The sequence below is a fragment of the Ahaetulla prasina genome, chromosome 1 (genome assembly GCF_028640845.1).
Source record: "Ahaetulla prasina isolate Xishuangbanna chromosome 1, ASM2864084v1, whole genome shotgun sequence".
NCBI lineage: Eukaryota > Metazoa > Chordata > Lepidosauria > Squamata > Colubridae > Ahaetulla > Ahaetulla prasina.
Genome location: NC_080539.1, coordinates 50,820,128 through 50,844,059, shown reverse-complemented (window position 1 = coordinate 50,844,059; position 23,932 = coordinate 50,820,128).

Sequence of the window (23,932 nt, the reverse complement as noted above, 5' to 3'; positions counted from 1 at the left end):
AAATACCAGCTGCTGGGGAGTAATTCTTGAAGAAGTGATACACATTTGCACTCTGCAAACTTCCTGGTTGCCTCTAGGAGACATTGCATGGTGGCCTAGATAGGTCCTCTTCATGGTCTTTCTGTAATATATACCTGCTTTGTTCTACAACGTGTCCCGTTCCATGTTTTATTTGTTCCTTTTCCATGTGGCTGGAATATCAACAACAATCAACGTGCTTCTTCCATTGTCTTCTGAAGTTTTATAACATAAGCCTCGAGCCTCTGAATGAAGTTGTTGAGATAACTCACTTTACAGAGAATTATGTGGAAGCATGTTTTTCATTATGAAGATCAGACAAAGAAATTTCCTGACCCATTAGAATCTTTGTTTTATCTGCAAATAGTAATCTCATTGAAAGCACACTAATAGCATGCTAAATTAGGTAATGCATTAATTGGTTAATAAGCTAAAACAGACCTGAATCCACTAAACAAATATAATGCAGTCTTTGATGTCTCTGGTTTTAATGCGTTTAAAATTGTCCAGCACTATTTTTTGATTTTGATTTAAAGAGCCAGAATGAAATGGCAGCTAAATAAAGGGACTACTAGACACTTGCCAGAAAGTGGGGATAGGGGAGCAATTCACCACCCAAGAAATAAACAGATTTGCATAAAATGAGATATATGGATAGGTGAATTATTACATAAAAATTATCACTGTAATTTAAATCAGAGGTACTATTTGGGATCCTGGGGTTCCGAGCAATCTTTGAAAGCCTTGGTCACCAAGTTGTAATTTTTAATTGAATAGAAGGGAGAAATTAGGGATGTTTCTGGATCCAGATCAACCTTAGATTGGGAAGAGATATCTTTATTGGCTATAACCAATAGTCTTAACCAAAGAATGACTGTATGCAATGAAGACTTTAAAGCAAAAACAATTAAAACAATCAGTACAATTTTAGCAGAAGAGAAGTAAAAGTATCAACTGTAATCACAATGCACACCAACAGCACCAATCCTGCGCTGGCCAAAATCAAAAGGGTCCCCTTGCTTCAGACCTGCCTCTCTATGATAGAGGTCCAATCTACTTTTCTTTCTTGGGTTCCCCAAAGTCAAAGAAATATTACATCAGGTTCCAAAAGGAAAATATATTAACTGGCAAACACATGTTTTTGTATGTTTCTTTTATTTTTATGTGACTGTGATATCGTTGGGATTTTTTGAAATTTTGGGGCTGGGTTTATTAATGATTTTGAGAAGAATTTTTATGATACTCATGATTTACACTTACTCAGAACCTTCAAGAATGGATAATATATACACAAATGTTCAAAAGCCTGCGGAATAGTTCAGTTCTGGTGGCTTTCTGAAAAGATGGCAGTGTCTGATTTTCGATATTCCAACAAGTGAGAGATTCCACTGATTATATCTCTTGTTGGCTGGGTATTCCCAGCCTTCCCAAATGGAATAAGCAAACTGGAAGTGTCAATCTCTCACAAATGATTACATTTAGGGATGTGAAAGATTGCATGTAATATAATGAAATGAAATCCTATTCCATCACAGCCACACTTAGAGAAACTTTAGCTCTGCTCATTTGCTGCATTTGCAAACTGATCATTCAAATACTGCCAGGTGTTAGATATTTCAGAAAACAGCTGAAGAGAGCTTTCAGCAAGAGACTTGGAAGCTGAAGTGGAATTCTTGAGAAGGGGAAGAGAAAACCAAAATAAATTAGCAGAAGAAACTGTGTATTTCATATATGTCCTAGTGATGTACACACAAGCTGACTTGTAAAGGGCAGAACCACCTTATAGGATCATCTCAAGTACTGAATGTCAGTCGGACAAGAATTTTTTTTAGAGTTATTATAAAGGTCATTTCTTACAACCCAAGGGATTCTTAAATTTGGACCATGGTATGAGAAAGAGGAGGAATTCTTTAGGAATCCTTGTTTTGGGTCACTGTCTGCTTAATTGGTTTACTGTATTTAGAATCAAAATATTTAGCCTAATATTGAAAACTGTATAATTTTCTCCCTAGTATAGTCATGAGGAATCTGTAAGACAGTGGTAGTCAACCTGGTCCCTACCACCCACTAGTGGGCATTCCAGCTTTCATGGTGGGCGGTAGGGGTTTTGTCTGATACTGAAGCACTTTCCTTTTTTTTAATTTGACTTTTTAAAAAAATTTCATAGCATTATTTAAAAACATTTTCATTAGGTTTTTATAAAATTCCCTGTGACAATTTAAATTTCTGAAAATATATTATTTGTATCGCCCACGCATAAGTTTGATTCACGTTACGTAAGTGAAACTAAATGGTGCTATAGTGCGACCGCAAACAAAAGAGCCTCGTCCCAGAATAGCTCTTGCATCTCCCCCCACACCACAGACAAGCAGAGCTGGTAGGTGGTGTCCCCCTGACCCAATCCACGAGATCCGCGAGAGGCATCCACGAGATCTGCGAGAGGCATGCACAGACGACGATACATGGCTCATTACTGTGGAACCGGTGGGCAGTTAGAAAATTTTACTACTAACAGAGATGCAAAAGTGGGTGGTAGGTATAAAAAGGTTGACTACCCCTGCTGTAAGACAATAATGAAAAGTTGTCCCTTTCCTAACCACAATAATTCCAGATTTATGAAATACTGTATTGTTGTGAAGTCAAGGAGCAAGCGCCACACATGCTAAAATTTGCATCCCAGTGTTTCCCACGACTACAGAAGTGATGGAATTTGCAACATGATGTATGTTTACTCATTTCTCCCATTGTCCTCACCTATTGCAAATGTCTACATTTTAACCCATGAAATCCCTGGGATTGTTTGGGATTAAAGCAACTCTTTCCCCCTGGTCAGCTGTTTCATCTGAACAGCTGACCAAGACTTTTATTGCCCCTTCTCTCTTTCAAGACAGAAATGATGACTTAGGTGGGTTCCACAAAAACAAGGCTTCTCTGAAAATTCAATTTCTGTCAATTTAATTTTAAATTGTTTTAAATCATTTTAAATAATTTCTGCCTTTTAATTTTCCTTCCAAATTAGCCATAAAACCACGAAGTGATTTGGAGGGTACATTCTCTAATGATTGATGACTTTTTTCCCCCATTTTGGGAAGGAGAAATGTGAGAAATGGTAGTTTAGTGTGTCACGTTTACCACACATGCAGAGCCAAAGTCGGTTTTGATAGAATCACCACTTCCCAAAATGATAGACAGAGCTTGTCATATCTTCAGCCACTTGTTCATTTTTAACAGGAAAAGACAACAGACCTGTTCTAGCACCAAAAACTTGTTCTTCCAGTGAACTACAAGCTCAAATAATGGAACATAACTGTAATGTATCTTTAAATGTTTTGGCGGGAAAAAAGCACGTTGCTGATTGGTTGAAGCCTCCGGCTAGACTGTATTTAAGGACAGATTTTTCCCAGCCCGGGTTGCTGGGTTCACCATATAGTAAAGAGCTGTTGTCACTATCCTGGTCTCCTGCCTCATTATTGCCCGAATCTAACACTGGCGACGAAGGTGGGATCTCGAGGCTAAGAGCGCCAGGAAAAGAGCTGAACTCACCAGGAAGACGCGAATCCAGCAAAACAAGGGCGGAAAGCAGCGATGTCCGGCTACACACCGCCAGCGCCATTCGACCCAGCCAAGGAGAAATGGGGGTCATACATGGCTCGCAGTGTTTCCTCAAGCAAACGAACTTCAAGGAGTTTCAGACAACAGGAAACGAGCCTATTTTCTAAGCCACTGCGGTCCAGAAGTTTCGACACCGCAGAATCCCTGGCTGAGCCAACGCCGCACAGTCGGTACCGTGGCAAACTCTGCAGACTCTGCTGAAAGCCCATTTTGCACCGATGCCATCCAAGTATGTGCAACGGTTTGAATTCGGGAGCGAGACAGCAAGAAGGCGAGTCCATTAGTGCATACATGGCCGCCCTAAGAAAAGCCTCAAAACATTGCGAGTATCGAGACTTGACGAGGCATTGCTGGAGCAACTCATCCGGGGTCAGGGACATCCGTTTGCGAGGCGGCTGCTGTCTAAAAGCAACCTAACGCTGGCAAACGCCTGGACGAAGCCAGGGCTCACGAGATGTCACCCAAGCGGCAGAGACCTTACAAAAGCAGGTCACACCAACGGCTGGTGCGAAATCAACCCCGGTCCACAATGAAGAGGTCCAGGCCGAATCGGAGGGGAGGACGAGGAAGGAGTCTTCCACACGGGAGGCCGGAGAAAGACGATCGGGCGACTGCGCGAAAGGCGGAGGGCAACACCAACGACAACAATGCAGATTTAAAGATGCAACATCGGCGATGCGAAAGGAAGGGCACCTAGCACAGGTCTGTCGAGCTCCCCAACCTTCCGCCAAAAATTCAAACCAGCCAATCAGAGCGCTGGAACACGGCGCCCGCGAGTGGTCAGTTTAAAAAGGCGCAAATTAAACCAAACTGTCGTGAGTGGGTCACGCATCAACTCGCCTAGAAAAGAAAATCTTCACGAAAGCAAAGATTGAGGGGGTGCCGTGCCGACTGGAGGTGGACACCGGCTCATCGATCACGATCATGTCCTGGGACAACCTCGTGAGAGCCTTACCCACCATCGCAAAGCGCAAGCTGCAACCACAAAGACTAAAAGTACAGGACTACCAGGGGAATCGCATCCCTGTTCGAGGGGTAACGTCCGTCCACGTCGAATATGGACACTACAAGAAAACTCTGCCCATCACCATCATCGATGGGACCCTGCCAAGCTTGTTGGGACTGGACTGGTTCCGAGCGTTGGGCATGGGAGTAACCGGAATCTTCAGAAACGAAGTCGACCTCAAAGACGCACTCACGAAGGAGTGTGGGGACGTTTTCAAAGACTGCCTGGGCAAGTACAAGGGGACCCCTATATCCTTTAACTTAGATCCCCAAGTTGCCCTATCCGCCTAAAGGCTAGGAGGGTCCCGTCGCCCTTAAAGCCCAGGATTGACCGGGAACTGGACAAACTAGTAAACCAGGGAATTCTAGTGCCAGTTGACCATGCTAAGTGGGAGACCCTATAGTCACCCAGTCAAACCGGACGGATCGGTCCAATTTGTCTGACTACAAGGCAACGCAACAAAGCGTTGCAAAGAGTGCTTACCCTGCCCGTGGTACAGCACTTACTGCACTCAATGGGGCAAGGGCAAGTTTTGCCAAGCTAGACCTGGCCCAAGCCTATCAACAGCTGCCCGTAGACAGCAGCACAGCCGAGCGCAGACAATTGTGACTCACAGAGGGGCTTTTAAGTGTACCCGGTTACAGTTTGGGGTTAGTGTGGCTCCAGGGTTATTCAGAACCTGATGGAGCGGCTATTGCAGGGACTACCAGGGTGGTACCATACTTTGACGATGTACTGGTATCCGCTGAAAACCTAGAGGAATTAGGGGTAAGGCTGCGAAAAGTTTTGGGCATTTTCCGGTCTGCGGTCTCACGGTTAAACTGAACAAATGCCAGATCGGGGTTGAGTCTGTGGAATTCCTGGGCTACGGATAGACAGGAAGGATTCACCCCACTGAGAGCAAGGTACAGGCCATCAGGAAGGCCCCAGTTCCAAAAACCAAAACAGAGTTACAGGCATTCTTAGGTCTGGTCAACTTCTACGCAGTATTCTTAAGGAATAAGGCAACAGTAGCAGAGCCGCTACATAAATTATTAGCTAAGACGGCTGCATGGTCTTGGGGAAAGGCGGAAGCTAGGGCATTTGAAGGGGTAAAAAATCTCCTAACGAGTGATAGCCTCCTTATCCAGTACAATGGCACACTACCTCTAGTGTTAAGCTGCGATGCATCTCCCTATGGGGTGGGGGCTGTGCTCAGCCACAGGTTACCTAATGGCACAGAAGCCCCCATTGCATACTACTCCCGAACCATGTCATCAACTGAAAGGAATTATAGCCAGCTTGATAAGGAAGCCTTGGCTATAGTCGCAGGGGTAAAGAAATTCCACGAGTATGTATTTGGTCGTGATTTTGAAATCATCACGGACCATAGACCGTTGCTAGGTCTGCTGGCAGGCGACCGCCCAACGCCCGTGGCACTTTCGCCAAGGCTGACCCGATGGACTATCTTCCTGGCAGCGTATTCTTACAAATTGCTACACCGGCCAGGAAAGGATTTAGGGCACGCAGACGCACTGAGCAGATGCCCGTTACCAGAGACTATTGAAGACCCCACTCCAGGAATACCAGTTCTACTAATTGACTCTTTGGACTCTGGCCCAGTCACATCCAAAGAGGTGGCTCGGGCTTCGTATAAGGACATTACAATACGAACTGTACTTGGTTGGGTACAAGAGGTGGCCGCTACCGGGCGAGCGCTTTAAAGAGTTTGTAAAAACGGGGAACTTTCGGCTCAAGGGGTGCCTGCTATGGGGGATCGAGTGGTGATCCCAGAGATTGAGGAAAAGGTGTTGGATCTCCTTCACGAAGATCACCCAGGGATCGTGAGGATGAAGGGTCTAGCGAGAAGCTATGTGTGGTGGCCCTTAATGGACTCGGAAATTGCTGAGAGGGTAGGAAATGCCAGGCCTGCCAGGAGTCAGACCGCTACCCCAACGGCCCCGATTCGGGAATGGGAGAAACCCCAGGGCCCTGGTCTAGGATCCATATCGATTTTGCCGGCCCTTTCACGGCCAAACCTTTCTGGTAGTAGTCGATGCCTACTCCAAATGGCTGGAAATCATTCTCATGAGATCCATGACAGCCGAGGCCGTGATTTCAGTCCTCGGCACCTATTTGTAACCCATGGGTTGCCCGACACGATAGTATCCGATAACGGCCCGCAATTCACGGCAACCCAGTTTGAGGGTACTTGGCAGAAGAGGGCATCCGCATGTCCTCTCGGCGCCTTTCCACCCTGCGACGAATGGCCTTGCAGAACGTTCGTCCGAGCGCAAAAGAGGCATTGTCAGAATCAAGCCAGGCGACTGGCAAACAAAATCGATACCTTCCTGGCCGTCCAACACAGAACCCCCTGTGTCACAACTGGCAGAAGCCCAGCAGAATTATTAATGGGTCGGAAGCTCAGGTGCCCACTAGACCGTTTAAATCCGAACTACACACCAGACGGTTACAAGGAGGCACTCGATAAGACAAGAGGGATGGAAATAGGCGACCGAGTGTGGGCACACAACTACGGCGAAGGCCCGGTTTGGTTAGCAGGAAAAATCCTAGACATAACAGGTCCCAAATCATATTTAGTGGAGATAAAGGATGGCCGGGTATGGAAGCGCCACATAGACCAAATAAGAAAACGCATAACCGAACAATCCGAATTAGACGAAACAGGCCCTGACTATACAATGTTTGAATCCACAGCTGACTCAAACCCGGGGCAAACGCGGGACTTATCTGACTTCCAGGAGGTCCAGCGACGCCAACAGGTTCCATCAGAAAACAGCAGGGACGACTCTGCAAATAATCCAGGGCCGGATGGCCTAGAGGAGGAGCTGAGAGGAACAAACAGTCCCTCCGGTCAGCTCGACTCACTCCCAGAGAATGAATTGCGCAGGTCTGAAAGAGTCAGGAGACGCCCAGTCTACTTGCGTGATTACGTTGAAAAATAATATGTAAATCTCATGTAAATAATGGTAAAGTGTTTTCTGGGAGGGAAGGAGTGTAATGTATCTTTAAATGTTTTGGCGGGAAAAAAGCACGTTGCTGATTGGTTGAAGCCTCCGGCTAGACTGTATTTAAGGAGAGGTTTTTCCCAGCCCAGGTTGCTGGGTTCACCATATAGTAAAGAGCTGTTGTCACTATCCTGGTCTCCTGCCTCGTTATTGCCCGAATCTAACAATAACCAACAAAAGGGGTGGTTATTGGTTGGTTAATAAACACCATTAACATTCTTTATACATCTGCTGTATATATATATATATGGCTTAAACAGAGCTGTTTTGCAGGCTAACAGTAATTAATTAACTACAGCAGTAGTTCCTGAGTTACTTATCTTTTTATATAGGCATATTTGATTGGCCTGAACATTATCGAGTTTCTTCTCTGTCATTGTTGCTACCCTTCATGCATATACAGTATATGCATTGTCTATGGAGATTCTCAATCATCCAGGTCATGGTTGTCCCAAAGGTGCTTTTCAAAAGGCAACTGGACTTCCTTGGGCTTCTTTTTTCCTTGAAAATATTTCACTTCTCACCCAAGAAGCTTCTTCAGTTCTGAATTGAGGAACTGAAGAAACTGGATGAGAAGAGAAATGTTTGAAAAGTACTTTTCAAACTTTTGAAAAGTACATTTGGTACAGTATGTGTATTATGAGAGGACTAATATATCAGTTTAACTACTGTAATTATGCCCGGATTTGCACTACTTCCATGTTGATGTCAAATCTGTTTAGAAATCTGAACTTTGCTTGATTTCACTCTAACCCCCTGGTCATTTTTGTCACTTTTACTTTTATAAAGTGTGTGCCTTATGAAATGACTATTGAATATATTGGGTTACTTCTAAGTAAATCTGCTCAGATTTGCATTACCTCCATGTTGATGAAAAAACTCGATGGTTTATTTCACATGAAGTCAATATTCTCACTTTGGAACCCCAGAAATATACAAGGAAACAGAGTGCACCAAATGGATTGATCGATTTGTCTTGCAGTCACAGCAAGAATGACTCTGAAAGTGCAGAAACCTCCAGCCATACAGGAAGTGGCAATTCTGTAGCAGCCTGACTAAAGCCCAGCATATTGCCAGCCTGCAAGGGCTTCTCCTCCATGTGCACTAGCATGTTAGTGTGGAAGATCTAAGACTGAAGTAGCAAGGAAAACAGTACTTTCAAACCAGTCTATCTTTAAGCTGCCTTCACCACAGTTCAGGACAGGCTGGCATCCAGATGGAAGTTTGTTGTGAGGACATACTGTATCCCCAGCTAATAGTTAATTAGGTAATTTTCTGCAGCAGCAGCCAAGCTATATAGATGAACCCCTCCAAAGTTTTGCTCAATCACAGCATATCCCTAATTTGTTATTTCACTTTGTCTTACAGAGAGAGAGAGAGACAGAGCTCTACCAAAACACATTATGATCTTCCAAGCCTTTTAATAAAAAGAGCACTCAATAATAATTAAAATTATTTTAATGCAAACATGAATATAGTACCGGCTTTCAGCGCATGAAAGTCAGTTAACCTGTTATTCAGAATGTAAAGTCTAGCGAATACTTTGATGTAATTGGCAGCAATTTGTTTTATCTACCGGTAATTTTATGCTCACCTTTAATCAAAGAAGTGTAGTGCATCAAAATGTACAACAATATAATAAAAAAGAAAAATAGAACAGCTGGAAATTTTTGATGAGGGACAGGGGAACAGGGGATGGATAAGGGGAGGGTGAGGAGGAGGAGTATAATGTGGGGCTATCATGATGTGTGCAATTTTTTTGTTCACAGTGCATCTTTTTGGTAGCATACTGACAGTTTCATCTAACAAATGCTACAAAAGATAGAGAATACAGGATTTTAGCGGTTGCTATTAATCTTAGATCCCTGGTAACTTCTACTTCCTCCCACAAATGGGGAGGAATGTAAATGACTTCACAGAGGCCACTCTGAGTTGTGAGAGAATGAAGCATAATCTGTGCAGAATTCCTGGTTTCCCCTTCCTTTTGGAAGAAAGCTCACTAGAGTTCACTAGAGATTTTTTGACATTTTTGAAGATACAAGTAGTATTAGCACTCAGAGCATGAAACAAATCTTTAGCTCCCAGGGACTTCCATTTACACTCCCTCTTTTAATGTGCAATTTCTTCCCATGAAGGCCTTCCTTAGAACAGTCCCCACCACTTAGCTGTGAAAGGGCATTTACCTCTGTCTGACCTTGAATTAGAAGAGAAGTAGGTGGTGCAGATCTCCCCACAGTGCCACCCATCACCTACATCAGGTTTGTACCCTACCAACTTTTTTCTGGGCTAGGACAAGGGCTGCACTGCACTCTGACAAGAGTAGAGATTAATATATGTTTGAATGCAACTACAAGTGACCTTTCCTTGGTCTAGAGCAGTGTTTTTCAATTCTGGCAATTTTACGATGTGACGACTCCAAATGGCTGGCTGGGGAATTCTGGGAGTTGAATTCCACACATTGAATTCCGCCAAGTTTGAGAAACACTGGTCTAGAGACCTCGTTTTTTCCATTGAGTGGCATGGCAGGAGTACACTACAAATTAGATGTGGCTAAAAGCAAGATGCGGCTTGAACCAGATCAAAAGACTGACGCCATTCCAGAAAGTCTGTAGGGAGATGCCTGCAGAACTTTCTGAAGAGCCTTCAGAAGCTACATTCAGCACCAGAATGTATTACATTACATTGCTTTCTGAGGCTTTAAATCCCAGGGAAGAACGGAAACAATAGCCCAGACAGAAATTTTAGGTCTTCTGGCAAATTGCCCAGCTAGCCACAAAACATTTCCCATTATTCAGAAGGAGGGAGCAACATATATAAAGACTTTTCTGTATAAGGGCTACCATGAACAAATAAGGTTGAGACACCTTTGCTCCCACTTGGAGCCAGTCCATTTGGGACTGGACCAGGATAGGACTGTTCTGACCTAGGCTTCCTGAGTCAGTAAAACACACGAGTAGTCCCAAAGCCCTCTTTATTTGCAACAGCTGTAAATTCTGTACATTCACAGATGAGTCCAAATAGTTGGGGAGGCTGCATGCCACTACATGTTTACTGGACCCGTGCCCCTCCTCCTGCTGGTGCTGTCCACTCAGGAGGTGACCCGAGGCTGGCTCCGGGGTATTATAAATGCTTCTTTGATGGAGGGGATCTTTCCTGCCGCCTTGAAAGAGGCGGTGGTGAGACCCCTCCTCAAGAAGCCTTCCCTGGACCCAGCTATTTTGGGTAACTATCATCCAGTCTCCAACCTTCACTTTGTGGCGAAGGTTGTAGAGAGTGTGGTGGCGTGGCAGTTCCCTCAGTACCTGGAGGAAACTGTCTATCTAGACCCGTTCCAGTCCGGCTTCCGTCCCGGGTATAGCACGGAGACAGCTTTGGTTGCGTTGGTGGATGACCTTGGAGGGCCAGGGATAGGGGTTGCTCCTCTGCCCTGGTCCTGTTAGATCTCTCATCGGCTTTTGATACCATCGACCATGGTATCCTGCTGCGCGGGTTGGAGGGGTTGGGAGTGGGAGGCACCGTTTATCGGTGGTTCTCCTCCTACCTCTCCGACCGGTCGCAGACGGTGTTGGCAGGGGGGCAGAGATCGGCCACGAGGCGCCTCACTTGTGGGGTGCCTCAGGGGTCGATTCTCTCGCCTCTCCTGTTCAACATCTACATGAAGCCGCTGGGTGAGGTCATCAGTGGCTTTGGGGTGAGTTATCATCTGTACGCTGATGATACCCAGCTGTACTTCTCCACCCCAGGCCACCCAAACGAAGCTGTCGAAGTGCTGTCCCGTTGTTTGGAGGCCGTACGGGTCTGGATGGGGAGAAACAGACTCAGACTCAATCCATCCAAGACGGAGTGGCTGTGGATGCCGGCATCCCGGTACAGTCAGCTGCAACCGCGGCTGACTGTTGGGGGCGAGTCACTGGCCCCAACGGAAAGGGTGCACAACTTGGGCGTTCTCCTGGATGGACGGCTGTCGTTTGAAGATCACTTGACGGCCGTCTCCAGGAGAGCTTTTTACCAGGTTCGCCTGGTCTGCCAGTTGCGCCCCTTTCTTGACCGGGATACCTTATGCACAGTCACTCATGCTCTCATCACTTCTCGTCTGGATTATTGCAATGCTCTCTACATGGAGCTACCCCTGAAGTGCACTCGGAGACTTCAGTTAGTCCAGAATGCAGCTGCGCGGGTGATTGAGGGAGCACCACGTTGCTCCCGGGTAACACCACTCCTGCGCAGTCTGCACTGGCTACCTGTGGTCTTCCGGGTGCGCTTCAAGGTTTTGGTTACCATCTTCAAAGCGCTCCATGGCTTAGGGCCCGGGTACTTACGGGACCGCCTGCTGTTTCCACATGCCTCCCACCGACCCGTGCGCTCTCACAGAGAGGGTCTTCTCAGGGTGCCGTCCGCCAAGCAGTGTCGGCTGGCGGCCCCCAGGGGAAGGTCCTTCTCTGTGGGAGCACCTACTCTCTGGAACGAACTTCCCCCCGGTTTATGCCAATTGCCTGACCTTCAGACCTTTCGCCGGGAACTGAAAACTTATTTATTTATCCAATCGGGACTGGCCTGATTTTTAAACTCTACATTTTAAATTTTAAATTTTTCAATTGTAATTTTATTGGGTATTTTATATGGTCAATTGGACGGTTTTAATTTCGGCCTTTTATTGAATAAGTTTTTTAATTGTTATTTTAGTGTGTATATTAATTGTTTTATATGAAGGCTGTACACCGCCCTGAGTCCTTCGGGAGAAGGGCGGTATAAAAGTTTAATCAAATAAATAAATAAATAAATAAATAAATAAATAAATAAATAAATAAATAAAGAGTTGTAAAGAGTCCTTCGGGATAAGGCTGATAATCGCCCATCTTGACACGCTGCCAAAGACCTAATTGGCCAGAGTCCAGAATCAAACACAGCTTCAGACTCCCCCCTCCATCCCCTCCCCCCCGAAACCACCCTCCTCTCTCCCCCCCACGACTTCCCAGAACAAACACAAGGTATAATTCAAAAGAAAAAACAATCATTTGCTAAATTTTCCCTAACACAAATTATAATCCTCCCCTTCTTCTCAAATCCTAACTTCCCCCATACAAATCAAAGAGAAATACATTCTAATCATTCAAAAGCATTCTGATATATTTTAATCTGATATCTATTTTGCGTATATTCAACCCATTTTTTCCATTCAGTTAGATATTTTTCTTGTGTAGTGTCTTTCAAAAAGGCTGAGATTTTAGCCATCTCAGCCACACAGCTTCAGACTTTAAACTGAACAGAATTAACAACGTTGCTTCCTGCAAAGACCTATGTGCCTTTGCTCCTCCTTTAAGTCTTATGGGAGGGGCCAATCATCTCCAAGCCCTACTTGCGAGTCATCCCTTTTGTTTTAACTGTTCTTGCCTTCTGGCTGCTCTGCGCATGCACGTACTGGGAACAGGCTCCCCCTGTTCCTCCACCTTGCTGAAGTCTGACTCTGGAGGCTCTGAAGGCAGGACGTACCTCCCAGATGGTCCTTTCTCTGCTTCCGATGCAGAGCCCTCGTCCGAGCCTTCCCCAGACTATTGGACTGGCAATGTTCCTCCCCAACCTCCTCACTGTCCAACCCTGCTGCCAGCTCTGGCGGACCACAACAAGGACCTTCCATTTTCCCTAGTCATGGCAGCTCACTGTATAAGTTGGGGACAGTCATTATTTTGTGGAAACATGGGTGAAGGAGTGTTTCCATGATCCCATAGAAGATAGATAAGATAGAAATCATGCTAGTGAAATAAATAAACAGATTCCTTGCATGTATTTAGACAGGTGCCAGGTTCATTGTCACTAGTTCTCTAAGGAGAATGAACCTGCATCATCTCATAAACATCAACACTGTGATAATCAAGAAAGTGTGTTTTCAGTGGCAGTATAGTTCAGTTCTGGAACTATTTTAAAAGCAAAACTTGATTAGTCACAACAGTGATGGTTTTAGACAGATAGCCAAGACATGTTATGGTCTAGTGGTTAAGGCACCAGGCTAAAAAGCAGGAGATTGTGAGTTCAAGTCCTACCTTAAGCCTTGAAGACAGCTGAGTGACCTTGGGCCAATCACTCTTTCTCAGTCCAATTCCTCTCACAGAATTGTTGTTGTGGAAAACAGGATGAGACCGGAGTGTTGGATATGTTCTCCACCTCATTGGCAAAAATAATTAAAGTGGGTACAAATAAATAAACAAATAAATATTACCCATTCCAAGTATGTCTTTATGTGATATTTATTTATATCCCACCTTTATTATTTTATAAATAACTCAAGATGGAAAACATATCTGATACTTCTTCCTCCTCCTATTTTCCTATTTTCCTATTTCCTATTTTCCCCACAACAAGAAATCTGTGTAGTAGGTTGGACTGAGGGAGAAAGAGAGAAAAACTGGCAGAGTTATCTAGCGATTTTTCATGCCTAAAGTGGGACTAGAACTCACCGTCTCCTGGTTTCTAGCCCAGCACCTTAAACACTATCACCACTATATTTACAAATTATTTCAGCCCTAAGAAGGTCCTTGTGGTAATTTACAACCATAAATATATATCACAATACCATAAAGATTATATAAATTAACAAAACTTTAAAAATTACTTTAAGAATCTGTTTAAAACAGGAAAATAAGGATTAACAAACCATTAACAAACCATTAAAAATTGGCAAGCTTAAAATGCCTTGGCTGCCTGCTTAAAACCATCACAGATGTGACCAGTCAAATTTTGCTTTGAAGACAGTTTCAGAATTGAGATGTTGTCCCTGAAGAAAACCTCCTTTGGCATCAAAATCCAGTCTTGGTCAGACAAGAAAATCATAACTAGACATGGCTGGTCAAGATATAATTGTGATGATGAAGTAGCCAGAAATAGTTGGAACTAATTTTATTATTTTATCTGCTATTCTGAATCACTATTATTTAGTCTAAAGGTTTAGTGCGGATACTTCCTCAACAGCTGAAAGCTTTACCTGGTTTCTCTAAGACTACTTAAAATTTGGGAGAGGGAGCACCATTGAATTAATGATAAAATATAGCGTATGTTCCCAGTATTGGGTATTATAGGACATTTTATCCAATGTTACACATTCAGAGCACCTGAGTGTTTGATGTGTAGGAATTTAGCACCCACCCCCTTCCTAGAAGAATGAAATATTTTAGAAAATACTTAAAAGGCAGAATATATTTCCCTGGATGAGAAATGGAGAAACATGTTTTAAAGACAAAGCAGCTTCCTGACTCCCCCCCACCTTTGTCAATGGGCCATTAAAGCCTCAACCAAGCTCACTCAATCCCCCCATCATTTGCAACACAATAGAACAGAAACTCACCACATGGCAAGGCTCAGGCAAGCTTGAGGGACAACCTACAATGTTAACTAAGACCCCTAGACCACCTGGGAGTTTGACAACCAATCAGGATACTCTTCCTGTGCCCCAGAAAGTTCAAAGCTCAGAAAAAGCATAAAGCCAGGGAGCACACAGGATCTCAGCCCTTTTCTGTTCAGGAACTCAAGCCATGTGATCCTGACCACCATTAAACCATCTTTCCAAGCAGCCTCCATGTTTCCAGTGTCTTTGTCTCCACTTGGAACTGAACCCAGATGGATATTTCTTCCAACAGATGTTTAAGAAGTGTTATATTATAATGCAAATCTATTGTTATTAACCAGAACCTATGTTTCTGGAAATCATTGTTCACATACTGAGTGACTATTAATATAAAATATTAATACCATTATGATACATTCAAAACTCCCCTTGTCTAATTAGAAAAGTGATATTTTAGCTACATCAGAAACATTGTTGCAGGTCTACAAAGATTAAAGAAAAAAAACACACAGATGTTAATCTGACTTTTAAACGGGTTAATCCTGAAATAGAGAATTGGCAAAAGAGCAAGAAGGGGTCTTTTTAGTGCTGGGATCTAATTCACAAGGTTCATTTGCAGGCTAGTAAGGAATCCATCGACTTTTTTTTTTTTAAATATCATTTCCAGCTATTTATTCATTATGCCCCAATCAGGCCATAAATAGCCTTGAAATGGCTCTGGCAACAACTCATTTGAAATTATTGCTTTATGATGCATATGAAGACTGTTGGAGGTTGAAGCATTCTGTGTGTGCTTGTGAACTTTCCTGAGAAAACTTAATACGAGGATCGATCAATGAAGCAGACCTCATAATGGTAACAGAAAGGAGATCTATTTACAGGAAATACATTACAGGGATATGTAAAGTCTAGCACCTAGTTAGCAACATCTTACCAGGTGCAGAGATAAACAGAACATGTGCCTGAGAAAAAAAAGCAGAAGGAAGTGATCTCAGATTAGCAATTTGATAGGCAATGAGCAGGCTGAGCAATAAGGGCAGAGTAAATTGTTAAATCTTTTACCTATACCCTACTGCTGGTGACTTGGCCATGGAATGCTGAAACGTTAATGACATTGGATCCATGCCTCCAACCCAGACAATTCTGAAAACATTCTGGAAACTGTAATCAATCTGAAATACTGTAGGGCAACTAGACTGTTAAATGGGAGAGCAGAATCATACCATGCTTTGCACTGGCTCTGGTTATCGCCCTGCCTCTAGATCTGATTGAAAAGGCTTGTTTTAAAATTTTTATTTTGAAGTTCTTTGTAAGAGAACTTCTTCCATACTATCTGCTCAGACCCAGAAATCAGGTGTAAAATCCAGCAGATTCTGACAGGTTCTGGAGAACCGGTAGCGGAAATTTTGAGCAGTTCGGAGAACCAGCAAATACCACCTCTGGCTGGCCCCAGAGTAGAGTGGGAATGGAGATTTTGCAATATCCTTCCCCCAGGAGTGGGGATGGAATGGGGATTTTACAGTATCCTTCCCCTGGAGTGGGGTGGGAATGGAGATTTTGCAGTATCCTTTCCCTGCCACGCCCACCAAGCCACACCACCTCCACCAAGCCACGCCCACAGAACCGGTAGTAAAAAAATTTGGATTTCACCACTGCCAGAGATGATTATTTGAGGTCTCCCCCATATACATTTATCTAAATAATGTAAGGAGTTGACTGGCAGATCTTGAGCATGGCACTTCCTTTGCACAATGTCCTCTGTAAGAAAAACTCTCTTGGTAGTTACATTGTCATTTTCTCAATGCCGGATGGTTTTGTTTTACAATGCTTCTACAGAATTGTAAGTGCTTAGGAGTTTTCAGATTTTTAATCTGCTGCCTATTTTATTTTGGTTTAATATAGTTCTATCATTTTTATCCCATATTGGGGGCTTTAGCTTGCTTTTTTAATCTAAACGAAGATCATTGTTTGTTACATTATGTTACCTGTTCTCAATTTAATTGCATAAAATTCAAATAGCTTTTATTGCTGTGCAATTGAAAAATGTAGAAATATATCAAGAATAATTTTTATATTACTTAAACCCTATTCTTGATGCTTTTTTAAAAAAAAACATTTATTATTTATTTTCCTTGTTTTATCAGCCTTGCTGACGATCATATTTTATTCCACTTGATATAATTACTTTAGGTTTCATATCTTCAGTCAATAGTCAACAAATATTATTTACTGGGTGATTTAATCAGGTATAAAAATGCCTATCTGCAGTGGAAGAACATTGTTTCCAAAGAATCTTAATGCAATCATACCTACAAGAACAAGAGGTTGATTTTTGGAGGAAGTGTTTCGTTAATGTGCACAAGATGGCTTGGGGAGGGAAGGGGAAAGATTGAGTCATATGAATGAGTGATGTACAAAACCAAAATTATGCATGTTCCAATTTCTGTATTCATCTCATAAATGTCCTGATTGACATTACGGTAGACTAATAGCTGCTGCTCCTGATGGTTAGAGGAGTTATCCTATTTCCTAAACCTGAACTTATGCTGGATTGTGCTTACCTGCTGCACTCTTTACTTTCAATATTTTGTGGTGTAGTTTGCAATAAAAAAAAATATTTTGCACAAAATGCTTATTTTAAGGGAAAAAGTGAATGCAAGGAAAATGCTAGTGGATCAGGCTCTAGGACCATTCAGCCCAGTATTCTTTATCAAAATTTGATTAACTAAATGCACTTGAGAAGTTCACAAATCTGAACTGGACCATGATAGCTTCTTCCCATTGTCTCTTCCCAGCAACTGGTATTTAAGGCATACTGCTTATTCTGGAGATGGTAATCAGTTATCAGAAATACCACTTTGTTTGCCTTTTTTTTGCACCTTTTCTGATATTTTAATGTGCTTTCAAGATGCAGTGACCACAATTGTACAAAATATTCCAAATGTAGTTGTTATGTTCGGGAAGTAACGAGGCTGGAGACCAGGGTAGTGACAACAGCTCTTTAATATAGGGTGAACCCAGCAACCAAGCTGGGGAAAAACAACCCTTTATATACTGTTTAACCGGCGGCTTCAACCAATCAGCAAAGTGCTTGTTTCCCGCCAAAATATTTAAAGATACATAACACTCCTCCCCTCCCAGAAAACACTTTACCACTATTTACATATTATTAACATGTTATTTTTCGACGTAGTCACGCAAATAACCTGGGCGTCTCCTAATTCTTTCGGACCTGCGCGGTTCAGTCCTGGGTGGTGTTTTGAGCTGGTCGGAGGGGCTGTTTTCTCCTCCCAGCTCTTTCTCTAGGCCATCGGGCTCTGGATTACTTGCAGACTCTTTTTCTTGGCCATCCGGCCCTGGATTACGTTTTGAATTTTCCCTGCTGTTTCCATCGGGAACCTGATGGCGTCGCTGGACCTCCGGGACCTCAGCTAAGTCTTGCGCCTCCCCCGGGTTATGGTCAGCTGTGGGTTCAAATAAGGAGTGGTCATGATCTGTCTCATTTAGCTCGGGTTGTTCAGCTATTCGTTTCCTTATCTGATCTATGTGGCGCCTCCATACTCGGTTGTCTTTTAACTCAACCAAGTATGATTTTGGACCGGTTGCTTTTATGATTTGCCCTGCTAGCCAACTTGGGCCGTCCCCATAGTTGCGGGCCCACACTCTGTCGCCTATGCCCAATTCTCTCGTTTTTTCTAGTTCCCCTTTGTAACCCTCTGGTGTGTAATGGGGATTCAAACGGTCAAGTGGGCACCGGAGCTTCCGTCCCATCAATAATTCGGCTGGGCTTCTGCCTGTAGCCGTGCTTGGGGTCCTATGCTGAACGGCCAGAAAGAAATCTATCTTTGTTTGCCAGTCACCTGGCTTGAGCCTGGACAATGCCTCCTTAGCGCTCCGGACGGAACGCTCTGCAAGGCCATTCGACGCAGGGTGGAAAGGCGCAGAGAGGGCATGTCGGATGCCCTCATCTGCCAAGTATTCCTCAAACTGGGCTGCCGTGAATTGCGGGCCGTTGTCGGATACCAGCGTGTCAGGCAACCCGTGGGTTGCGAATAGGTGGCGCAGGGCTGCGATTACTGCCTCGGCTGTCGTGGATTTCATGAGGATGATCTCCAACCATTTAGAGAACGCGTCGACAACCACTAGTAAGGTTTGGCCGTGGAAAGGGCCAGCAAAATCAATGTGGATTCTTGACCAGGGCCCTTGGGGTTTTTCCCATTCCCTGACTGGGGCCGTTGGGGGTAGAGGTCTGGACTCTTGGCAAGCCTGGCATTTTCCTACCCTCTCAGCAATCTCTGAGTCCATGAGTGGCCACCACACATAGCTTCTTGCTAGCCCCTTCATCCTTACGATCCCTGGGTGACCCTCGTGGAGGAGGTCCAATACCCTTCCCCTCAATTTCTCCGGGATTACCACTCGATCACCCCATAGCAGGCACCCCCCTTGAGCCGAGAGCTCCTCACGTTTTTTTACAAATTCCTTAAACGTGCCGGCGCAGCTGGCCACCCTCTTTGTACCCAACCGAGTACAGTCCTTAACATAATGTCCCGGTATGATGCCCGAGCCACTTCCTTAGATGTGACTGGGCCAGAGTCCAAAGAGTCAATAAGCAGGATGGGCGTCCCCGGAGTGGGGTCTTCGATCGCCCCTGGTAGTGGGCATCTGCTTAACGCGTCCGCATGCCCCACTTCTTTTCCTGGTCGATGCTGCAGCTTGTAAGAATAAGCGGCTAAGAAAATAGTCCATCGAGTCAATCGTGGCGAAAGTGCCACAGGCGTTGCGGTCGCCAGCCAGTATTCTAACAGCGGTCTGTGGTCAGTCACAATTTCAAAGTCTCGCCCAAAACATATTCGTGAAATTTTTTACCCTGACACAATTGCTAGCGCTTCCTTATCTAACTGGCTATAGTTCCTCTCTGGGAGGACATCGTTCTGGAGTAGAAGGCTATAGGGGCTTCTGTGCCGTTTGGAAGTCTGTGGCTGAGCACAGCCCCACCCGTAAGGAGGCATCGCAAACCAGCACTAGGGCAATGAGCTATGATATTGGATGAGCAGGCTATCGCTCGAGAGCAGGTTTTTTACTGCTTCGAAAGCCCTACTTTCCGACTTTCCCCAAGACCAAACAGTATTTTTCCTAGAAGCTTATGCAGCGGTTCAGCAACGGTCGCTTTGTTTTTTAAAAAAACCGCGTAAAATTCACTAGCCCAGGAATGCCTGTAGCTCTGTTTTGTTTTTGGGCGCTGGAGCCTTTCTGATTGCCTTGACCTTGCTCTCAGTGGGGTGAATTCCTTTCTTGTCTATTCGGTAGCCCAAGAATTGACGGATTCTACCCCTATCTGGCATTTGTTCACTTTAACCTTTAGTCCGCTGACCGGAAAATGCCCAGAACCTTTCTCAGACGCTCCCCAATTCCTCTCGTTTTCGCTGATATCAATACATCATCGAAGTAGGGAACTACCCCTGGGAGCCCTTGCAGAAGTCGTTCCATTAAGTTTTGGAACAGCCCCGGTGCCACACTCACCCCAAATTGTAATCGGGTACACTTGAATGCACCCCTGTGAGTTACAATCGTTTGGGCTTCGGCTGTGTTGGCGTCTACGGGCAGTTGTTGGTAGGCTTGTGCCAAGTCTAACTTTGCAAAGACTTGCCCTTGCCCCAAAGAGTGCAGCAAGTGTTGCACCACGGAACCGGTAAGCGCTTTTCTGTAAGGCTTTGTTTAGCGTCGCCTTGTAGTCAGCGCAGATTCTAATTGACCCATCTGGTTTTACTGGGGTGACGATTGGCGTCTCCCACTTTGCGTGATCGACTGGCACCAAAATCCCCTGATTTATGAGCTTATCTAGCTCCTTGTCAATTTTAGGTTTAAGGGCAAAAGGGACTCTCCTTGCCTTTAACCTAATGGGAGCTACCTGGGGGTCTAAGTTGAAGGAAATAGGGGTCCCCTTGTACTTGCCCAGGCAGTCCTTGAAGACATCTTCGAACTCGTTCATGAGTATGTCTTTCAGGTTACAGTCACTTCTGTAGATACCAGTCACTCCCATGCCCAGTGCACGAAACCAGTCTAGTCCCAACAAACTAGGCAGGGTCCCTTCGATGATCGTGATGGGCAGGGTCTTCTTGTGTGGTCCGTACTCGACTCGGACAGAGGTGGTCCCTCGAACAGGGATTCGATTCCCTTGGTAGTCGTGGACTCGTAGCCGTTGTGTTTGCAGGTGGCGCTTCGCGACAGATGGCAGTGACTTCGCCAAAGTGTCCCAGGACATGATGGTGATCGCTGACCCGGTGTCCACTTCGAGTCGGCACCGTACTCCTTCTATTTTGGGTTTGGTGAAGATCTTCTTCTCCACTCGGGTTGAGGAGCGGCCTATGACCACAGTCGTTTGGTTCGAATCCGCGCCTTTTTTGTTTGAGCCAATCGCGGGTCGCCTTGCCGATCCCTCGCTCTGATTGGCCGATTTGAATTTTCGGCGGGAAGGTTGGGGAGCTCGACAGACTTGAGCTAGGTGCCCTTTCTTCTCACACCGCCGACATGTTGCGTCCTTAAACTTGCAGCGTTGGCGCTGGTGTTGACCTCCGCAACTTCCGCATTCGTCCCGGTCCTCTTTGCCGTGTTTCTCGGTTCGGCAGACCCCTTCCTCATCCTCACCGTCGGATTCGGTCTGGATCTCTTCCTGGTGCACCGGGGTTGACTTTGTGCTCGCCTTTGGTGTGAGAGGCTTTTGCAGTGTCTCCGCCGCTTGGGTGGACATTTCATGCGCTCGGGCTTCGTCCAGGGCGTTCGCCAGCGTCAGATTGCTTTTCGAAAGCAGCCGCCTCCGCAAACGCATGTCTCTGACCCCCCTGATGAGTTGCTCCAGCAGCACCTCGTCCAGGTCTCGGTACCCACAGTCTTTGGAGGCTTTCCGCAGGGCGGCCATGTAGTCGCCGATGGATTCGCCTTCTAGCTGTCGGCGCTCTCCAAATTCAAAACGCCGCACGTATTTGGACGGCGTTGGCGCGAAATGGTTTTTTAGCAGGGTTTGCAGAGTTTGCCACGATACCGATTGTACCGGCGTTGGCTCTGCCAGGGCTTCCGCGATGTCGATGACCTCGGGACCGCAGTGGCTCAAGAAATATGCCCTTTTGCGGTTGTCTGGAACTCCTTGCAGTTCGTTGGCTTCTAGGAAGCTTTCGAAACGGGTCATGTACGTTCCCCATTTCTCTCTAGCTGGGTCAAACGGTGCGGGCGGAGTGTAACTGGCCATCTCTGCTTTTCTGCCCTGTGTTTGCTGGGTTCGGTTCTTCCGTGCTTCAGCTCGGTTCTGGTGCTCCTTAGCCTCAAGATCCCATCCTCGTCGCCAGTGTTATGTTCGGGAAGTAACGAGGCTGGAGACCAGGGTAGTGACAACAGCTCTTTAATATAGGGTGAACCCAGCAACCAAGCTGGGGAAAAACAACCCTTTATATACTGTTTAACCGGCGGCTTCAACCAATCAGCAACGTGCTTGTTTCCCGCCAAAATATTTAAAGATACATAACAGTAGTCTCACCAAAGATTTATAGAAAGATAAAGATATTATTTTTATTGTTGTACACATAAAAGCACGCATATAGATTGGGTGATATCTGGCTTAAAAGCAGTAACTGTGAGAGGCACCTTGGAGTCTTAGTGGACAATCAATTAAATATGAGCCAACAGTGTGGGGCAGCCGCCAAAAAAGCCAATGCAATCCTAAATTGCATTAACAGAGGGATTCAATCAAGATCACATTATTGAATGTATTAATACCGCTCCATAAAGCCTTAGTAAGACTACACCTAGAATATTGCATCCAGTTTGGTACCGTACTACAGAAAAGATGTTGAGACTCTAGAAAAGAGTACAGGGAAGAGCAACAAATATGATTATAGGACTGGAAGCTAAAACATGAAGAATGGTTACAGGAACTGGGCATGGCCTAGGCTTCCTTATACAGTATACAGCACAAACTTAGTCCCGGCAAACCTCTTCAGATGACTGTGAATTATTGTCATTCCCAGTCGAAAGGCTTATCAAACTGTTTTGCAGGGGAGTGTTTACAAACACTCACCTTATCTCCCTAGGAATGCTGCCAGCGAACTAATTGACACATGCAGGGCAAGGCCAAACTTAGGTCAGAGTCAAATGGAACTTTTCTACAGCTTTTACCGACCAGATGAACTAATTTTTTAATTTAATTTAATTTTTTTATTTTATTTGCATTTTTATCCCGCTCTTCTCCGAAGACTCAGGGCGATGTTAGCAATAGTCTTCATCCTATTTGTATATTTATATACAAAGTCAACTTATTGCCCCCAACAATCTGGGTCCTCATTTTATCTACCTTATAAAGGATGGAAGGCTGAGTCAACCTTGGGCCTGGTGGGACTAGAACCTGCAGTAATTGCAAGCAGCTGTGTTAATAATAGACTGTCTTAGCAGTCTGAGCCACCATAGGCCCCTGCAAAATTGCTTCCTGCAAAAGCTCATGTCCTGTTCGCTTCTCTTTTATGTCTTATGGGAGGAGCCAATCATCTCCAAGCCTTACTCCCAAGTTGACCCTGTTTTCTTAATTATTCCTGTCTCCTGGCAGCTCTGCGCATGCACACACTGAGAACAGGCTCATGCTGTTCTTCTGCCTCGCTGATGTCAGACTCCAGAGACTCCAGAGGGAGCAAAAAACTACCAGATGGCCTTGGCCTCTTTTCTGCCTCCGACTCAGAGCCATCGCCTGAGTCTTCCCCAGACTCCAGGACCAGCCCACATTCCTCTCCAACCTCCTCACTGTCCGAATCTGCTGCCAGCTCTGCTGGCTGCCGGTGGGCCATAACAGGTTAGTCTAGTGAAGAGAAGGACCAAGGGGGACCTGATAGCAGTATTCCAATATTTGAGGAGCTGTCACAGAGAGGAGGGAGTCAACCTATTTTCCAAAGCACCTAAGGGCCAGACAAGGAA